Source organism: Scyliorhinus torazame, chromosome 17, assembly GCF_047496885.1.
Source record: "Scyliorhinus torazame isolate Kashiwa2021f chromosome 17, sScyTor2.1, whole genome shotgun sequence".
NCBI classification, from domain to species: Eukaryota; Metazoa; Chordata; class Chondrichthyes; order Carcharhiniformes; family Scyliorhinidae; genus Scyliorhinus; species Scyliorhinus torazame.
The window spans coordinates 90,253,361-90,271,179 of NC_092723.1; the positions used below are offsets into that span (position 1 = coordinate 90,253,361).

Below are 17,819 nucleotides of genomic sequence, written 5' to 3' on the forward strand. Positions count from 1 at the left end.
TTTGGGGGGCACAACAGAAATTCATCCCAAGGAGGAGGAAGCATGCTAAGGGGAGGACAAGGTATCCATGGTTGATGAGGGAAGTCAAGGAAGGACAGCATAAAAGCAAAAGAAAAATCATGCAAAGTGGCGAGGATTAGTGGGAAGCCAGAGGATTGGGAATCCTTTAAAAGCGAGCAGAGGACAACTAAAAAAGCAATAAGGGGAGAGAAGATGAAATATGAGTGCAGGGTAGCTAGTAATATAAAAGAAGATAGGAAGAGTTTTTTTTTTGAATATATAAAAGGTAAGAGAGAGGCAAAAATAGACATTGGGCCACTGGAAAACGTGGCTGGAGAAGTAATAATAGGCAAAGAAATAGCAGACGAACTGAATAGTTACTTTGCATCAGTCTTCACAGTGGAAGACACCAGTGGGATGCCAGATCTCCAGGAAACCCAGGGGATAAATCACCTGGACCGGATGGACTACACCCCAGGGTTCTAAAAGAGATAGCAGAGGAGATTGTGGAGGCATTGGTGATGATTTTTCAGGAATCACTGAAGGTAGGAAGGGTCCCAGACGACTGGAAAGTGGCTAATGTAACACCACTGTTTAAGAAGAGAGGGAAGCAGAAGACGGGAAATTATAGGCTGGTTAGCCTGACTTCGGTCATTGGTAAGTATTTAGAGTCCATTATTGAAGTAGAGATCGCGGAGTACATGGAAATGCATGATAAAATAGGACTGAGTGAGCACGGCTTCATCAAGGGGAGGTCATGTCTGAGAAATCTGTTCTTTGAGGAGGTAACAAGGAAGTTAGACAAAGGATGTGATTTATTTAGATTTCCAGAAGGCCTTTGACAAGGTCCCGCTTAGGAGACTGTTAAATAAGTTAAGAGCCCATTGTGTTCAGGGTACGTTCCTGGAATGGATAGAAGATTAGCTGACTGGCAGAAAGCAGAGAGTGGGATAAAGGGGTCTTTTTCAGGATGGCAGCCAGTGACTAGTGGTGTGCCTCAGGAATCGGTGCTGGGACCAGATTTCACAATATACATTAATGATCTGGAGGAAGGAACTGAAGGCACGGTTGCTAAGTTTGCAGATGATACAAAGATCTGTAGAGGGGCAGGTAGTATTGAGGAAGCAGGCGGGCTTCAGATGGACTTGAACAGGCTAGGAGAGTGGGCAAAGAAGTGGCAGATGGAGTACAATGTTGAAAAGTGTGAAGGAGAAATGGAGGCATAGGCTATTTTCTAAATGGGAAGATGCTTAATAAATCAGAAGCACAAAGGGACTTGGCAGTCCTTGTTCACGATTCTCTTAATGCTAACGTGCAGGTTCAGTCGGCAGTTAGGAAGGCAAATGCAATGTTAGCAGTCATGTCGAGAGGGTTAGAATACAAGACCAGGGATGTACTTCTGAGGCTATCTAAGGCTCTGGTCAGACCCCATTTGGAGTATTATGACAGTTTTGGGCCCCATATCTAAGGAAGGATGTGCTGGCCTTGGAAAGGGTCCAGAGAAGGTTCACATGAATGATCCCTGGAATGAAGAGCTTGTCGTATGAGGAACGATTGAGGACTCTGGGTCTGTACTCGTTGGAGTTAGAAGGATACACAGGTACATACATAGATACATGGAAGATAGGGGCAGAAGGAGGCCTTTTGGCCCTTCGCGCCTGCTCCGCCATTCATCAAGATCATGGCTGATCATCAAACTCAATAGCCTAATCCTGCTTTCTCCCCATAGCCTTTGATCCCATTCTCCCCAAGTGCTATATCCAGCCGCCTCTTGAATATATTCAACGTTTTAGCATCAACTTCCTGTGGCAATGAATTCTACAGGCTCACCACTCTTTGTGTGAAGAAGTGTCTCCTTATCTCTGTCTGTAATGGTTTACCCTGAATCCTCAGGCTGTGACCCCTGGTCCTGGACACACCCATCAACCTTTAAAAGCACTTGTCTTTGCAGGGGCAGGCCAGTCGATTTCGGCGTGAGAACAGCTGGTGAGTCAGTTTCAGCGGGAGCATTGCGGAGGTGCTTGCTGGGAGGTAAGTGTGTCCTTTAAAAGCACTTGTCTTTGCAGGGGCAGGCCAGTCGATTTCGGCGTGAGAACAGCTGGTGAGTCAGTTTCAGCGGGAGCATTGCGGAGGTGGTTGCTGGGAGGTAAGTGTGTCCTTTAAAAGCACTTGTCTTTGCAGGGGCAGGCCAGTCGATTTCGGCGTGAGAACAGCTGGTGAGTCAGTTTCAGCGGGAGCATTGCGGAGGTGGTTGCTGGGAGGTAAGTGTGTCCTTTAAAAGCACTTGTCTTTGCAGGGGCAGGCCAGTCGATTTCGGCGGGAGAACAGCTGGTGAGTCAGTTTCAGCGGGAGCATTGCGGAGGTGGTTGCTGGGAGGTAAGTGTGTCCTTTAAAAGCACTTGTCTTTGCAGGGGCAGGCCAGTCGATTTCGGCGGGAGAACGGCTGGTGAGTCAGTTTCAGTGGGAGCATTGCGGAAGTGGCTGCTGGGAGGTAAGTCAACCTTTAAAAGCACTTGTCTTTGCAGGGGCAGGCCAGTCGATTTCGGCGGGAGTGGAGCTGGCTGGTTAGTCAATTTCAGCAGGAGCTGAGAATTTTTCTTTTTTTTTAAAAATTAGTTTTTTAGGCGGGAACAGGAAGTCGACCCGCGGACGTCTGGGAAGACCCTCACCAATAAATTCTGGTGGAGAGGAAACCCGAGACACTACACGTGTAGTGTCTCCCACCCGCCCTCCTCCTTTAACCTAATAATAAAACCCATTGGGCTGAGGTAAGTACCATATTTTATTATATTATTATTATTTTTTATAAAAATTTAATTTAGTTGTTAGCCAGATCTTGGTAGAAAGTTAGAGGAATGGCAGGGAAGGGAGTGCAATGTTCCTCCTGCAGGATGTTTGAGGTGAGGGATGCAGTTAGTGTCCCTGCTGATTTTACCTGCAGGAAGTGCTGCCATCTCCAGCTCCTCCAAGACCGAGTTAGGGAACTGGAGCTGGAGTTGGAAGAACTTCGGATCATTCGGGAGGCAGAAGGGGTCATAGATAGCAGCTTCAGGGAATTAGTTACACCAAAGATTGGAGATAGGTGGGTAACTGTAAGAGGGACTGGGAAAAAGCAGTCAGTGCAGGGATCCCCTGCGGTCGTTCCCCTGAGAATCAAGTATACCGCTTTGGATACTTGTGGGGGGGGGGACTTACCAGGGGTAAGCCATGTGGTACGGGCCTCTGGCACGGAGTCTGTCCCTGTTGCTCAGAAGGGAAGGGGGGAGAGGAGCAGAGCATTAGTAATTGGGGACTCTATAGTCAGGGGCACAGATAGGAGATTTTGTGGGAGCGTGAGAGACTCCCGTTTGGTATGTTGCCTCCCAGGTGCAAGTGTACGTGATGTCTCGGATCGTGTTTTCCGGGTCCTTAGGGGGGAGGGGGAGCAGCCCCAAGTCGTGGTCCACATTGGCACTAACGACATAGGTAGGAAAGGGGACAAGGATGTCAGGCAGGCTTTCAGGGAGCTAGGATGGAAGCTCAGAACTAGAACAAACAGAGTTGTTATCTCTGGGTTGTTGCCCGTGCCACGTGATAGTGAGATGAGGAATAGGGAGAGAGAGCATTTAAACACGTGGCTACAGGGATGGTGCAGGCGGGAGGGATTCAGATTTCTGGATAACTGGGGCTCTTTCTGGGGAAGGTGGGACCTCTACAGACAGGATGGTCTACATCTGAACCTGAGGGGCACAAATATCCTGGGGGGGAGATTTGTTAGTGCTCTTTGGGGGGGTTTAAACTAATGCAGCAGGGGCATGGGAACCTGGATTGTAGTTTTAGGGTAAGGGAGAATGAGAGTATAGAGGTCAGGAGCACAGATTTGACGTCGCAGGAGGGGGCCAGTGTTCAGGTAGGTGGTTTGAAGTGTGTCTACTTCAATGCCAGGAGTATACGAAACAAGGTAGGGGAACTGGCAGCATGGGTTGGTACCTGGGACTTCGATGTTGTGGCCATTTCGGAGACATGGATAGAGCAGGGACAGGAATGGATGTTGCAGGTTCCGGGGTTTAGGTGTTTTAGTAAGCTCAGAGAAGGAGGCAAAAGAGGGGGAGGTGTGGCGCTGCTAGTCAAGAGCAGTATTACTGTGGCGGAGAGGATGCTAGATGGGGACTCTTCTTCCGAGGTAGTATGGGCTGAAGTTAGAAACAGGAAAGGAGAGGTCACCCTGTTGGGAGTTTTTTATAGGCCTCCTAATAGTTCTAGGGATGTAGAGGAAAGGATGGCGAAGATGATTCTGGATATGAGCGAAAGTAACAGGGTAGTTATTATGAGAGACTTTAACTTTCCAAATATTGACTGGAAAAGATATAGTTCAAGTACAATAGATGGGTCGTTTTTTGTACAGTGTGTGCAGGAGGGTTTCCTGAAACAATATGTTGACAGGCCAACAAGAGGCGAGGCCATGTTGGATTTGGTTTTGGGTAATGAACCAGGCCAGGTGTTGGATTTGGAGGTAGGAGAGCACTTTGGGGACAGTGACCACAATTCGGTGACGTTTACGTTAATGATGGAAAGGGATAAGTATACACTGCAGGGCAAGAGTTATAGCTGGGGGAAGGGCAATTATGATGCCATTAGACGTGACTTGGGGGGGATAAGGTGGAGAAGTAGGCTGCAAGTGTTGGGCACACTGGATAAGTGGGGCTTGTTCAAGGATCAGCTACTGCGTGTTCTTGATAAGTATGTACCGGTCAGACAGGGAGGAAGGCGTCGAGCGAGGGAACCGTGGTTTACCAAGGAAGTGGAATCTCTTGTTAAGAGGAAGAAGGAGGCCTATGTGAAGATGAAGTGTGAAGTTTCGGTTGGGGCGATGGATAGTTACAAGGTAGCGAGGAAGGATCTAAAGAGAGAGCTAAGACGAGCAAGGAGGGGACATGAGAAGTATTTGGCAGGAAGGATCAAGGAAAACCCAAAAGCTTTCTATAGGTATGTCAGGAATAAGCGAATGACTAGGGAAAGAGTAGGACCAGTCAAGGACAGGGATGGGAAATTGTGTGTGGAGTCTGAAGAGATAGGCGAGATACTAAATGAATATTTTTCGTCAGTATTCACTCAGGAAAAAGATAATGTTGTGGAGGAGAATGCTGAGCCCCAGGCTAATAGAATAGATGGCATTGAGGTACGTAGGGAAGAGGTGTTGGCAATTCTGGACAGGCTGAAAATAGATAAGTCCCCGGGACCTGATGGGATTTATCCTAGGATTCTCTGGGAGGCCAGGGAAGAGATTGCTGGACCTTTGGCTTTGATTTTTATGTCATCATTGGCTACAGGAATAGTGCCAGAGGACTGGAGGACAGCAAATGTGGTCCCTTTGTTCAAAAAGGGGAGCAGAGACAACCCCGGCAACTATAGACCGGTGAGCCTCACGTCTGTAGTGGGTAAAGTCTTGGAGGGGATTATAAGAGACAAGATTTATAATCATCTAGATAGGAATAATATGATCAGGGATAGTCAGCATGGCTTTGTGAAGGGTAGGTCATGCCTCACAAACCTTATTGAGTTCTTTGAGAAGGTGACTGAACAGGTAGACGAGGGTAGAGCAGTTGATGTGGTGTATATGGATTTCAGCAAAGCGTTTTAATAAGGTTCCCCACGGTAGGCTATTGCAAAAAATACGGAGGCTGGGGATTGAGGGTGATTTAGAGATGTGGATCAGAAATTGGCTAGCTGAAAGAAGACAGAGGGTGGTGGTTGATGGGAAATGTTCAGAATGGAGTACAGTCACAAGTGGAGTACCACAAGGATCTGTTCTGGGGCCGTTGCTGTTTGTCATTTTTATCAATGACCTAGAGGAAGGTGCAGAAGGGTGGGTGAGTAAATTTGCAGACGATACTAAAGTCGGTGGTGTTGTCGATAGTGTGGAAGGATGTAGCAGGTTACAGAGGGATATAGATAAGCTGCAGAGCTGGGCTGAGAGGTGGCAAATGGAGTTTAATGTAGAGAAGTGTGAGGTGATTCACTTTGGAAGGAATAACAGGAATGCGGAATATTTGGCTAATGGTAAAGTTCTTGAAAGTGTGGATGAGCAGAGGGATCTAGGTGTCCATGTACATAGATCCCTGAAAGTTGCCACCCAGGTTGATAGGGTTGTGAAGAAGGCCTATCGAGTGTTGGCCTTTATTGGTAGAGGGATTGAGTTCCGGAGTCGGGAGGTCATGTTGCAGCTGTACAGAACTCTGGTACGGCCGCATTTGGAGTATTGCGTACAGTTCTGGTCACCGTATTATAGGAAGGACGTGGAGGCTTTGGAGCGGGTGCAGAGGAGATTTACCAGGATGTTGCCTGGTATGGAGGGAAAATCTTATGAGGAAAGGCTGATGGACTTGAGGTTGTTTTCGTTGGAGAGAAGAAGGTTAAGAGGAGACTTAATAGAGGCATACAAAATGATCAGGGGGTTGGATAGGGTGGACAATGAGAGCCTTCTCCCGCGGATGGATATGGCTGGCACGAGGGGACATAACTTTAAACTGAGGGGTAATAGATATAGGACAGAGGTCAGAGGTAGGTTCTTTACACAAAGAGTAGTGAGGCCGTGGAATGCCCTACCTGCTACAGTAGTGAACTCGCCAACATTGAGGGCATTTAAAAGTTTATTGGATAAACATATGGATGATAATGGCATAGTGTAGGTTAGATGGCTTTTGTTTCGGTGCAACATCGTGGGCCGAAGGGCCTGTACTGCGCTGTATTGTTCTATGTTCTATGTTCTATTGGTACCATCTGCCCTGAATCTACCCTGTCTAGTCCTGTTAGAATTTTTAAAGTCTCTATGAGATCCCCCCTCATTCTTCTGAACTCCAGCGAGAACAATTCCAACATAGTCAATCTCTCCTCATATGACAGTTCCGCCATCCCTGGAATCAGTCTGGTAAACCTTTGCTGCACTCCCTCGAGAGCAAGAACATCCTTCCTCAGAGAAGAAGATCAAAACTGCACACGAGACTCCAAGTGTGGCCTCACCAAGGCCCTGTACAATTGCAGCAACACATCCCTGCTTCTATACTTGAAATTGCTTGCAATGAAGGCCAACAATCACTTAAGCAAGGAGTCAGGAGGGCTAAAAGCCGTCACAAAAACTCATTGGCAAATTAGGTTAAGGAAAATCCCAAGGCTTTTTACACATACATAAAAAGCAAGCGGGTAGCCAGGGAAAGGGTTGGCCCACTGAAGGACAGGCAAGGGAATCTATGTGTGCAGCCAGAGGAAATGGGCGAGGTACTAAATGAATACTTTGCATCAGTATTCACCAAAGAGCAGGAATTGTTGGATGTTGAGTCGGGAGAAGGGTGTGTAGATAGCCTGGGTCACATTGAGATCCAAAAAGACGTTGGGCGTCTTGAACAATATTCAGGTGGATAAGTCCCCATGGCCTGGTGGGATCTACCCCAGAATACTGAAGGAGGCTAGAGAGGAAATTGCCGAGGCCTTGACAGAAATCTTTGGATCCTCACTGTCTTCAGGTGATGTTCCGGAGGACTGGAGAATAGCCAATGTTGTTCCTTTGTTTAAGAAGAGTAGCAAGGATAATCCAGAGAACTACAGGCTGGTGAGCCTTAAGTCAGTGGGAGGGAAATTACAGGAGAAATTTCTTTGAGACAGGAAGCAAATGGACATTAGCGAGCGGCAGCACGGTTTTGTGAAGGGGAGGTCGTGTCTCACTAGCTTTATAGAGTTTTTCGAAGAGGTCTTTGTAGATGATTGATGCAGGTAGGGCAGTGGATGTTGTCTACATGGACTTCAGTAAGGCCTTTGACAAGGTCCCTCATGGCAGACTGGTACGAAAGGTGATGTCACATGGGATCATTGGTGAGCTGGCAAGATGGATACAGAACTGGCTAGGTCATAGAAGGCAGAGAGTAGCAATAGAAGGGTGCTTTTCTGATTGGAGGGCTGTGACTAGTGGTGTTCCGCAGGGATCAGTGCTGGGACCTTTGCTGTTCGTAGTATATATAAATGATTTGGAGGAAAATGTAACTGGTCTGATTAGTAAGTTTGCAGACGACACAAAGGTTGGTGGAATTGCGGATAGCGATGAGGACTATCAGAGGATACAGCAGGATTTAGACTGTTTGGAGACGTGGGCGGAGAGATGGCAGATGGAGTTTAATCCGGACAAATGTGAGGTAATGCATTTTGGAAGGTCTAATGCAGGTAGGGAATATGCAGTGAATGGTAGAACCCTCAGGAGTATTGACAGTCAGAGAGATCTAGGTGTATGGGTCCACAGGTCACTGAAAGGGGCAACACAGGTGGAGAAGGTAGTCAAGAAGGCATACGTCATGCTTGCCTTCATTGGCCGGGGCATTTTGGCAAGTCATGTTGCAGCTGTATAGAACCTTAGTTAGGCCACACGTGGAGGATAGTGTTCAATTCTGGTCACCACACTACCAGAAGGATGTGGAGGCTTTAGAGAGAGTGCAGAAGAGATTTACCAGAATGTTGCCTGGTATGGAGGGCATTAGGTATGAGGAGCGGTTGAATAAACTCGGTTTGTTCTCACTGGAACGACGGAGGTTGAGGGACGACCTGATAGAGGTCTACAAAATTATGAGGGGCATAGACAGAGTGGATAGTCTAGAGGCTTTTTCCTAGGGTAGAGGGGTCAATTACTAGGGGGCATAGGTTTAAGGTGCTAGGGGCAAGGTTTAGAGGAGATGTACGAGGCACGTTTTTTACACAGAGGGTAGTGGGTGCCTGGAACGCGCTGCCGGAGGAGGTGGTGGAAGCAGGGACGATAGTGACATTTAAGGGGCATCTTGACAAATACATGAATAGGATGGGAATAGAGGGATACGGACCCAGGAAGTTTAGAAGATTTTAGTTTAGACGGGCAGCATGGTCGGCACAGGCTTGGAGGGCCGAAGGGCCTGTTCCTGTGCTGTACTTTTCTTTGTTCTTTGTTCTTTGTAACATACCATTAGCCTTCTTTACCGCATGCTTACCTTCAGCGAATGGTGCACATGGACACCCAGGTCCCACTGCACACTCTCCTCTCCCAATTTTCCTGTTTTTGCTTCCAGAATGAATAACCTCACACTTATCCAAATTATACTGCATCTGCCATTGGTTTGCCCACTCGCCCAACCTGTCCAGATGTTACTATAGGATCTCTGCATCCTCGTCACAATTCACACTCCCACCTAATTTGGTATCATCTGCAAACTTTGAGGTGTTACATTTTGTTCCCTCATTCAAATCATTGATATATATTGTGAATAGCTGGGATCCCAGCACCGATCCCTGTGGTACCCCACTGGTTACTGCCTGACAATTTGAAAAGGACCCATTAATCCCTACTCTTTGTTTCCTCTCTGCCAACCAGTTTTCTATCCACCATTTCCCCCATTTCCCATGCGCTTTAATTTTGCACCATTCCCAGCACCATTTCTCTACTAATGTTGATCTCCTTCAGTTCTTCCTTCTCACTAAACCTATCATTCTCCAACATTTCTGGGATCTGATTTGTGTCCTCATTTGTGAAGACAGAACCAAAGTATGTATTTAATTGCTCAGCCATTTCTTTGTCCCTTATTAGAAGGGATTAGGAGAGCTAAGAGAGGGGATGAACAATCTTTGGCGGGAAGGATCAAGGAAAACCCCAAGGCCTTTTACACATATGTGAAAAATATGAGAATGACTAGAGCGAGGGTTGGTCCGATCAAGGACAGTAGCGGGAGATTGTGTATTGAGTCTGAAGAGTTAGGAGAGGTCTTGAATGAGTACTTTTCTTCTGTATTTACAAATGAGAGGGGCCATATTGTTGGAGAGGACAGTGTGAAACAGACTGGTAAGCTCGAGGAAATACTTGTTAGGAAGGAAGATGTGTTGGGCATTTTGAAAAACTTGAGGATAGACAAGTCCCCCGGGCCTGACGGGATATATCCAAGGATTCTACGGGAAGCAAGAGATGAAATTGCAGAGCCCATGGCAATGGTCTTTTCGTTCTCACTGTCAACAGGGTTGGTACCAGGGGATTGGAAAGTGGCGAATGTCGTGCCCCTGTTCAAAAAAGGGAATAGGGATAACCCTGGGAATTACAGGCCAGTTAGTCTTTCTTTGGTGGTAGGAAAAATAACGGAAAGGATACTGAAGGATAGGATTTCTGAGCATCTAGAAAGACACTGCTTGATTAGGGATAGTCAGCACGGATTTGTGAGGGGTAGGTCTTGCCTTCCAAGTCTTATTGAATTCTTTGAGGAGGTGACCAAGCATGTGGATGAAGGTAAAGCAGTGGATGTAGTGTACATGGATTTTAGTAAGGCATTTGATAAGGTTCCCCATGGTAGGCTTATGCAGAAAGTAAGGAGGCATGGGATAGTGGGAAATTTGGCCAGTTGGATAACAAACTGGCTCACCGATAGAAGTCAGAGAGTGGTGGTGGATGGCAAATATTCAGCCTGGATCCCAGTTACCAGTGGCGTACCACAGGGATCAGTTCTGGGTCCTCTGCTGTTTGTGAATTTCATTAATGACTTGGATGAGGGAGTTGAAAGGTGGGTCAGTAAATTTGCAGATGATACGAAAATTGGTGGAGTTGTGGATAGTGAGGAGGGCTGTTGTCGGCTGCAAAGAGACATAGATAGGATGCAGAGCTAGGCTGAGAAGTGGCAGATGGAGTTTAACCCTAAAAATTGTGAGGTTATCCATTTTGGAAGGACAAATATGAATGCGGAATACATGGTTAACAGTAGGGTTCTTGGCAATGTGGAGGAGCAGAGAGATCTTGGGGTCTATGTTCATACATCTTTGAACGTTGCCACTCAAGTGGATAGAGCTGTGAAAAAGGCCTATGGTGTGCTAGCGTTCATTAACAGAGGGATTGAATTTAAGATATGTGAGGTGAAGATGCAGCTGTACAAAACCTTGGTAAGGCCCCATTTGGAGTACTGTGTACAGTTCTGGTCGCCTCATTTTAGGAAGGATGTGGAAGCTTTGGAAAAGGTGCAAAGGAGATTTACCAGGATGTTGCCTGGAATGGAGAGTAGGTTTTACGAGGAAAGGTTGAGGGTGCTAGGCCTTTCCTCATTAGAACGGAGAAGGATGAGGGGCGACTTGATAGAGGTTTATAAGATGATCAGGGGAATAGATAGAGTAGACAGTCAGAGACCTTTTTCCCCAGGTAGAACAAACCATTACAAGGGGACATAAATTTAAGATGAATGGTGGAAGATATAGGGAGGATGTCAGAGGTAGGTTCTTTACCCAGAGAGTAGTGGGGGCATGGAATGCACTGCCTGTGGAAGTAGTTTAGTCGGAAACATTAGGGACCTTCAAGTAGCTCTTGGATAGTTCCATGGATCACGGTAGAATGATATAGTGTAGGTTAATTTGTTCTTAAGGGCAGCACGGTAGCATTGTGGATAACACAATTGCTTCACAGCTCCATGGTCCCAGGTTCAATTCCGGCTTGAGTCACTGTGCGGAGTCTGCACATCCTCCCCGTGTGAGCGTGGGTTTCCTCCGGGTGCTCCGGTTTCCTCCCACAGTCCAAAGATGTGCAGGTTAGGTGCATTGGCCTTCGTGTCCAAAATTGACCCTCGTGTTGGGTGGTGTTGCTGGGTTATGGGGATAGGGGCTGGTTTAGCACAAAGCTAAATTGCTGGCTTTGAAAGCAGACCAAGGTAGGCCAGCAGCACGGTTCAATTCCCGTACCAGCCTACCCGAACAGGCACCGGAATGTGGCGACTAGGGGCTTTTCACAGTAACTTCATTTGAAGCCTACTTGTGACAATAAGCGATTTTCATTTCATTTCATTTCATAGGGTGGAGGTGTTGACCTTGGGTAGGGTGCTCTTTCCAAGAGCCGGTGCAGACTCGATGGGCCGAATGGTCTCCTTCTGCACTGTAAATTCTATGATAATCTATGATTAATCTAGGACAAAGGTTCGGCACAACATCATGGGCCGAAGGGCCTGTTCTGTGCTGTATTTTTCTATGCTCTATGTTATTATGCATTCCCCCGTTTCTGTCTGCAGTGGGCCTACTTTCCCAATCATTTTCTCTTCACATATCTGTAGAAACTCTTAGTGTCAGTCTTTATGATATTTTATGATGAGGGGGGATCTTATTGAAACTTACAGGATGCTGTGTGGCCTGGATAGAGTGGACGTGGAGAGAATCTTTCCACTTGTAGGAAAAACTGGAAGCAGAGGGCACAATCTCAGACTAAAGGGACGATCCTTTAAAACAGAGATGAGGAGGAATTTCTTCAGCCAGAGGGTGGTGAATCTGTGGAACTCTTTGCCACAGAAAGCTGTGGAGGCCAAATCACTGAGTGTTTTTAAAACAGAGATAGATAGGTTTTTGATTAATAAGGGGATCAGGGGTTATGGGGAGAAGGCAGAAGACTGGTAATGAGAAAAATATCAGCCATGATTGAATGGCGGAGCAGACTCGATGGGCCGAGTGGCCTAATTCTGCTCCTAGGTCTTATGAATTGGCTCTTGTACCTGAGTCGACTCTCACTGATCCACATGTTACTTACCTTGCAGACTCTTCACTGTCGCTCTGGAACATCTCAGCCCATCAGCAAAGAGTGCAGGCTTTGATGTGAAGGCCCTTCGTGCATTTCGGGTGTTGAGACCGCTGCGTTTGGTATCGGGTGTTCCCAGTAAGTACATAAGAGTCACTTTTGATTCCAGCAAGTAATTTTACTGGCTGTTTATTTAGGTTAAGGATCAGAAGAACATAAAGAACAATGAACAAAGAACAATACAGCACAGGAACAGGCCCTTCGGCCCTCAGAGCCTGTGCCGACCATGGTACCTGCCTAAACTAGAATCTTATGCACTTAAGGAGTCCGTATCCTTCCATTCCCACCCTATTCATATATCCGTGTAGATGCCCCTTAAATGCCGTTATCGTACTTGCTCCCACCACCTCCCCAGGCAGCGCGTTCCATATATTCACCACCCTCTGTCTAAAACATTTGCCTCGCACATCTGTTCTAAACTTTTCCCCATGCACTTTAAATCTATGTCCCCCAGTACTTGACTCTCCTACCCTTGGAAAGAGCATCTGACTATCCACTCTGTCCATGCCACTCATAATCTTATGGACCTCTAGCAGGTCGCCTCTCATCCTCCGTCATTCCAGTGAGAACAAACCAATTTTATCTAACCTCTCCTCATAGCTAATGCCCTCCATACCAGGCAACATCCCAGTAAACCGCTTCTGTACCATCTCCAAAGCATCCACATCCTTCTATTGGTGTGTGGCGACCAGAATTGTGCACAATATTCCAAATGAAGCCTAACTAAGGTCCTGTACAGCTGCACCATGACTTGCCAATTTTTATATTCAATGCCCCGACCGATGAAGGCCAGAATGCCTTCTTGACCACCTTATCCATATGCGTTGCCACTTTCAGTGATCGGTGGACATGCATGCCCAAATCTCTCTGCTTGTCAGTACTCGCAAGAGTTCTACCATTTATTGTGTAATTCCTACATGCATTGGACCTTCCAATGTGCATTACCTCACACTTGTCCGGATTAAACTCCATTTGCCATTTCTCTGCCCAAGATTCCAATCAGTTTATATGCTGCTGTATCCTCTGACAATCCTCTTCATAGAACATAGAACATAGAACGATACAGCGCAGTACAGGCCCTTCGGCCCACGATGTTGCACCGAAACAAGAGCCATCTAACCTACACTATGCCATTATCATCCATATGTTTATCCAATAAACTTTTAAATGCCCTCAATGTTGGCGAGTTCACTACCTTTGCTGGTAGTGCATTCCACGGCCTCACTACTCTTTGCGTAAAGAACCTACCTCTGACCTCTGTCCTATATCTATTACCCCTCAGTTTAAAGCTATGTCCCCTCGTGCCAGCCATTTCCATTCGCGGGAGAAGGCTCTCACTGTCCACCCTATCTAACCCCCTGATCATTTTGTATGCCTCTATTAAGTCTCCTCTTAACCTTCTTCCCTCCAACGAAAACAACCTCAAGTCCATCAGCCTTTCCTCATAAGATTTTCCCTCCATACCAGGCAACATCTTGGTAAATCTCCTCTGCACCCGCTCCAAAGCCTCCACGTCCTTCCTATAATGCAGTGACCAGAACTGTACGCAATACTCCAATGCGGCCGTACCAGAGTTCTGTACAGCTGCAACATGACCTCCTGACTCCAGAACTCAATCCCTCTACCAATAAAGGCCAACACTCCATAGGCCTTCTTCACAACCCTATCAATCTGGGTGGCAACTTTCAGGGATCTATGTACATGGACACCTAGATCCCTCTGCTCATCCACACTTCCAAGAACTTTACCATTCACCAAATAGTCCGCATTCATGTTATTCCTTCCAAAGTGAATCACCTCACACTTCTCTACATTAAACTCCATTTGCCACCTCTCAGCCCAGCTCTGCAGCTTATCTATATCCCTCTGTAACCTGCTACATCCTTCCACACTGTCGACAACACCACCGACTTTAGTATCGTCTGCAAATTTACTCACCCACCCTTCTGCGCCCTCCTCTAGGTCATTGACAAAAATGACAAACAGCAACGGCCCCAGAACAGATCCTTGTGGTACGCCACTTGTAACTGAACTCCATTCTGAACATTTCACTATCTGCAACTCCACCAATTTTTGTGTCGTCTGCGAACTTACTAATTAGACCAGCTACATTTTCTTCCAAATCATTTATATACACCACGAATAACAAAGGCCCTAGAACTGATCCCTGTGGAATGCCGCTAGTCACAGCCCTCCATTCAGAAAAGCACCCTTCTCCTGCTGCCCTCTGTCTTCAGTGGCCAAACCAGTTCTGTATCCAACTTGCCAGCTCTCCTCCGATCCCATGTGACTTCACCTTTTGTGCCAATCTACCATGAGGTACCTTGTCTTTACTGAAGTCCATGTATACAACATCTGCTACCTTTCCCTCATCTAGCATCTTTGTCACGTCCTCGAAAAATTTGATCAAATTAGTGAGGCATGACCTTCCCTTCACAAAACCATGCTGTCCATCACGAATAAGTCCATTTGTTTCCAAATATGAGTAAATCCTATCTCTAAGAATCTTTTCCAATAGTTTCCCTACCACTGATGTAAGGCTCACCAGCCTATAATTTCCTGGATTATCCCTGCTGCCCTTCTTAAACAATGGAACAACATTGGCTACTCTCCAGTCCTCTGGAACTTCACCTGTAGCCAATGAGGATACAAAGATTACTGTCAAGGCTCCAGAAATTTCCTCCTTTGCCTCCTGCAGAATCTGGGGTAGATCCCATCAGGCCCTGGAGACTTATCTACTTCAATGCTTTTTAAGATGCCCAACACCTCCTCTTTAATATATCAACATGACTCAGAATATCTACACACTCTACCCTATATTCCTCATCCACTGAATCCTTCTCTTTGGTGAATACTGAGGCAAAGTATTCATTTGGTATCTCGCCATTTCCTCTGTTTCCATACATAGATTCCCTCCAATATCCATGAATGGACCAACCCTTTCTCTGGCTACCGTCGTGCTCTTTACATATGTATAAAACGCCTTTGGATTTTCCTTAACCCTATTTGCCAATGACATTTCATGTCCCCTTTTAGCCTTCCTAAGTCCTACCTTAAGTTCCTTCCTACTTGCTTTATATTCTTCAAGGACTTCATCTGTCTGAAGCGTTTTAGACCTTACGAATGCTTCCTTTTTCTTTTTGACAAGGTTCATAATATCCCTCGTTAACCAGGTTCCCTATACTTGCCACCTTATCTTTCGTCCTCACAGGTACATGCCGGTCCTGAATTCTAATCAACTGACATCCCACATGCCGGATGTTGATTTCCCCTCAAACAGCCTCGCCCAGTCAACACCCTCCAGATCCTGCCTAATGCTGTTGTAATTAGCCTTCCCCCAGTCTAACACCTTCACCTGAGGACCACTCTTGTCCTTTTCCGTAAGCAGCTCAAAACTGAGAGAATTATGATCACTGTTACCGAAATGATCTCCTACTGAAACTTCAGTCACCTAGCCGGGCTCATTTCCTAGGACCAGGTCTAATATGGCCCCTTCCCGATTTGGGCTATTTACAGATTATTCCAAGAAACCCTCCTGGATGCTCCTTTCAAATTCTGCTCCAGCAGTAAGTGTGTCCCAGTCAATATAGGGAATCACCCACCATGACAACCCTATTGTTTATGCATCTTTCCAAGATCTGTCTGCATATCTGCTCCTCTATCTCCCGCTGGCTGTTAGGGGATCTGTAGTAAACCCCCAACATTGTGACAGCACCCTTCCTATTCCTGAGCTCTACCCATATTGCCTCCCTGCTTGAACCCTCCAAGGTGTCATCCCTCAGCACAGCTGTGATGTTCTCCTTAACCAATAATGCAACTCCTCCACCCCTTTTGCATTCCCTTCATTTCTGCCTGAAGCATCTAACTCCTGGAATATTTAGTTGCCAATAAAAAGTAAGCCATTCAGCATTTTGGGTGTGGCCTTAACTCCGCTATCCTGCCTACAACCCATCACCCTTGACTCCATTTTCTTTCCAATATAGCGTGGCCAATCAAATTACCCTGCACATCTTTGGGTTATGGGGGTGAGACCCACGCAGACACGGGAAGAATGTGCAAACTCCACACGGACAGTGACCCGGGGCCAGGATTAAACCCGGGTCCTCGGCACCATGTGACAGCAGTGCTAATCACAGACCACCGTGTTGCCCCTGTTTAACGCTGTCTTGAATATATTCAATGACTCAGCCTCCACCGCTACCTGGAAAAGAGAAGTCCAAAGATTAACGACCTTTGGAGAGAAGAAATTCCTCCTCATCTCCATCTTAAATGGGAGACCCCTTATTTGAAATGGTCCTCCCTCGTTCCTGATATTCCATAAGGGGAACTATCCTCTTAGCACAGCCTCACAGTGCCAGGGACTTGGATTCAGTTCTGGATTGGCTGCCTGTCGGTGTAGAGTTTACATATTGTCTCTTGAGTCTGCGTGGGTTTCCTCCGGTTTTCCCCCACTATCCAAAGATGTGAAGGTTAGGTGGAATGGCCATGCTAAATTTCCCCTTAGTGTCAAAGATTAGCAGGGGTTATGGGGTTACAGAGATGGGGTGAGAGAGTGGGCCTGGGTGGTGTGCTCTTTCGGAGGGTCGGTGTAGACTCAATGGGCTGAATTGCATCCTTTTGCACTGAAGAGATCTATGGATTCTACTCTGAATATCTTACAGCTTTTCCAGTCGAGGTCACTGGCTTCACATCAAATCTTTTTTGTGGAGTGTTATAATAATCTTTATTGTCGCAAGTAGACTTACATTAATACTGCAGTGAAGTTACTGTGAAAAGCCCCTAGTCACCACACTAAGGTGCCTGTTCGGGTACACTGAGGGAGAATTCAGAATGTCCAATTCACCTAACAAGCACGTCTTTCGGGACTTGTGGGAGATATATCGATACATGGATACATAGAAGATAGGAGCAGGAGGAGACCTTTTGGCCTTTCGAGCCTGCTCCGCCATTTATCACAATCATGGCTGAGCATCCAACTCAATGTCCAAATCCTGCTTTATCCCCATAACCTTTGCTCCCATTCACCCCAAGTGTTATATCTAGCCGCCTCTTGAATATATTCAAAGTTTTAGCATCAACTATTTCCTGTGGTAATGGATTCCACAGCCTCACCACTCTTTGGGTGAAGAAATGTCTCCTCATCTCTGTCCGAAATGGTTTACCCTGAGTCCTCAGACTGTGACCCCTAGTTCTGGACACACCCACCATCGGGAACATCAGGAGGAAACCGGAGCACCCGGAGGAAACC

General features: G+C 46.6%; 1 protein-coding gene across 11 annotated transcripts in view; it reads left to right on the top strand.

Annotated features, from left to right (window-relative positions):
- The first annotated feature begins 12,534 nt into the window (after positions 1-12,534).
- The window catches only part of LOC140393996 (voltage-dependent L-type calcium channel subunit alpha-1S-like), an 804,045-nt gene continuing 798,760 nt past the window's right edge, over positions 12,535-17,819 (top strand). For all 11 annotated transcript variants that reach the window (XM_072480735.1, XM_072480727.1, XM_072480737.1 and 8 more), the window contains exon 1: positions 12,535-12,649. The gene's annotated coding sequence lies outside the window, so the exon portion shown is untranslated. The remainder of the gene's footprint in view (positions 12,650-17,819) is intronic.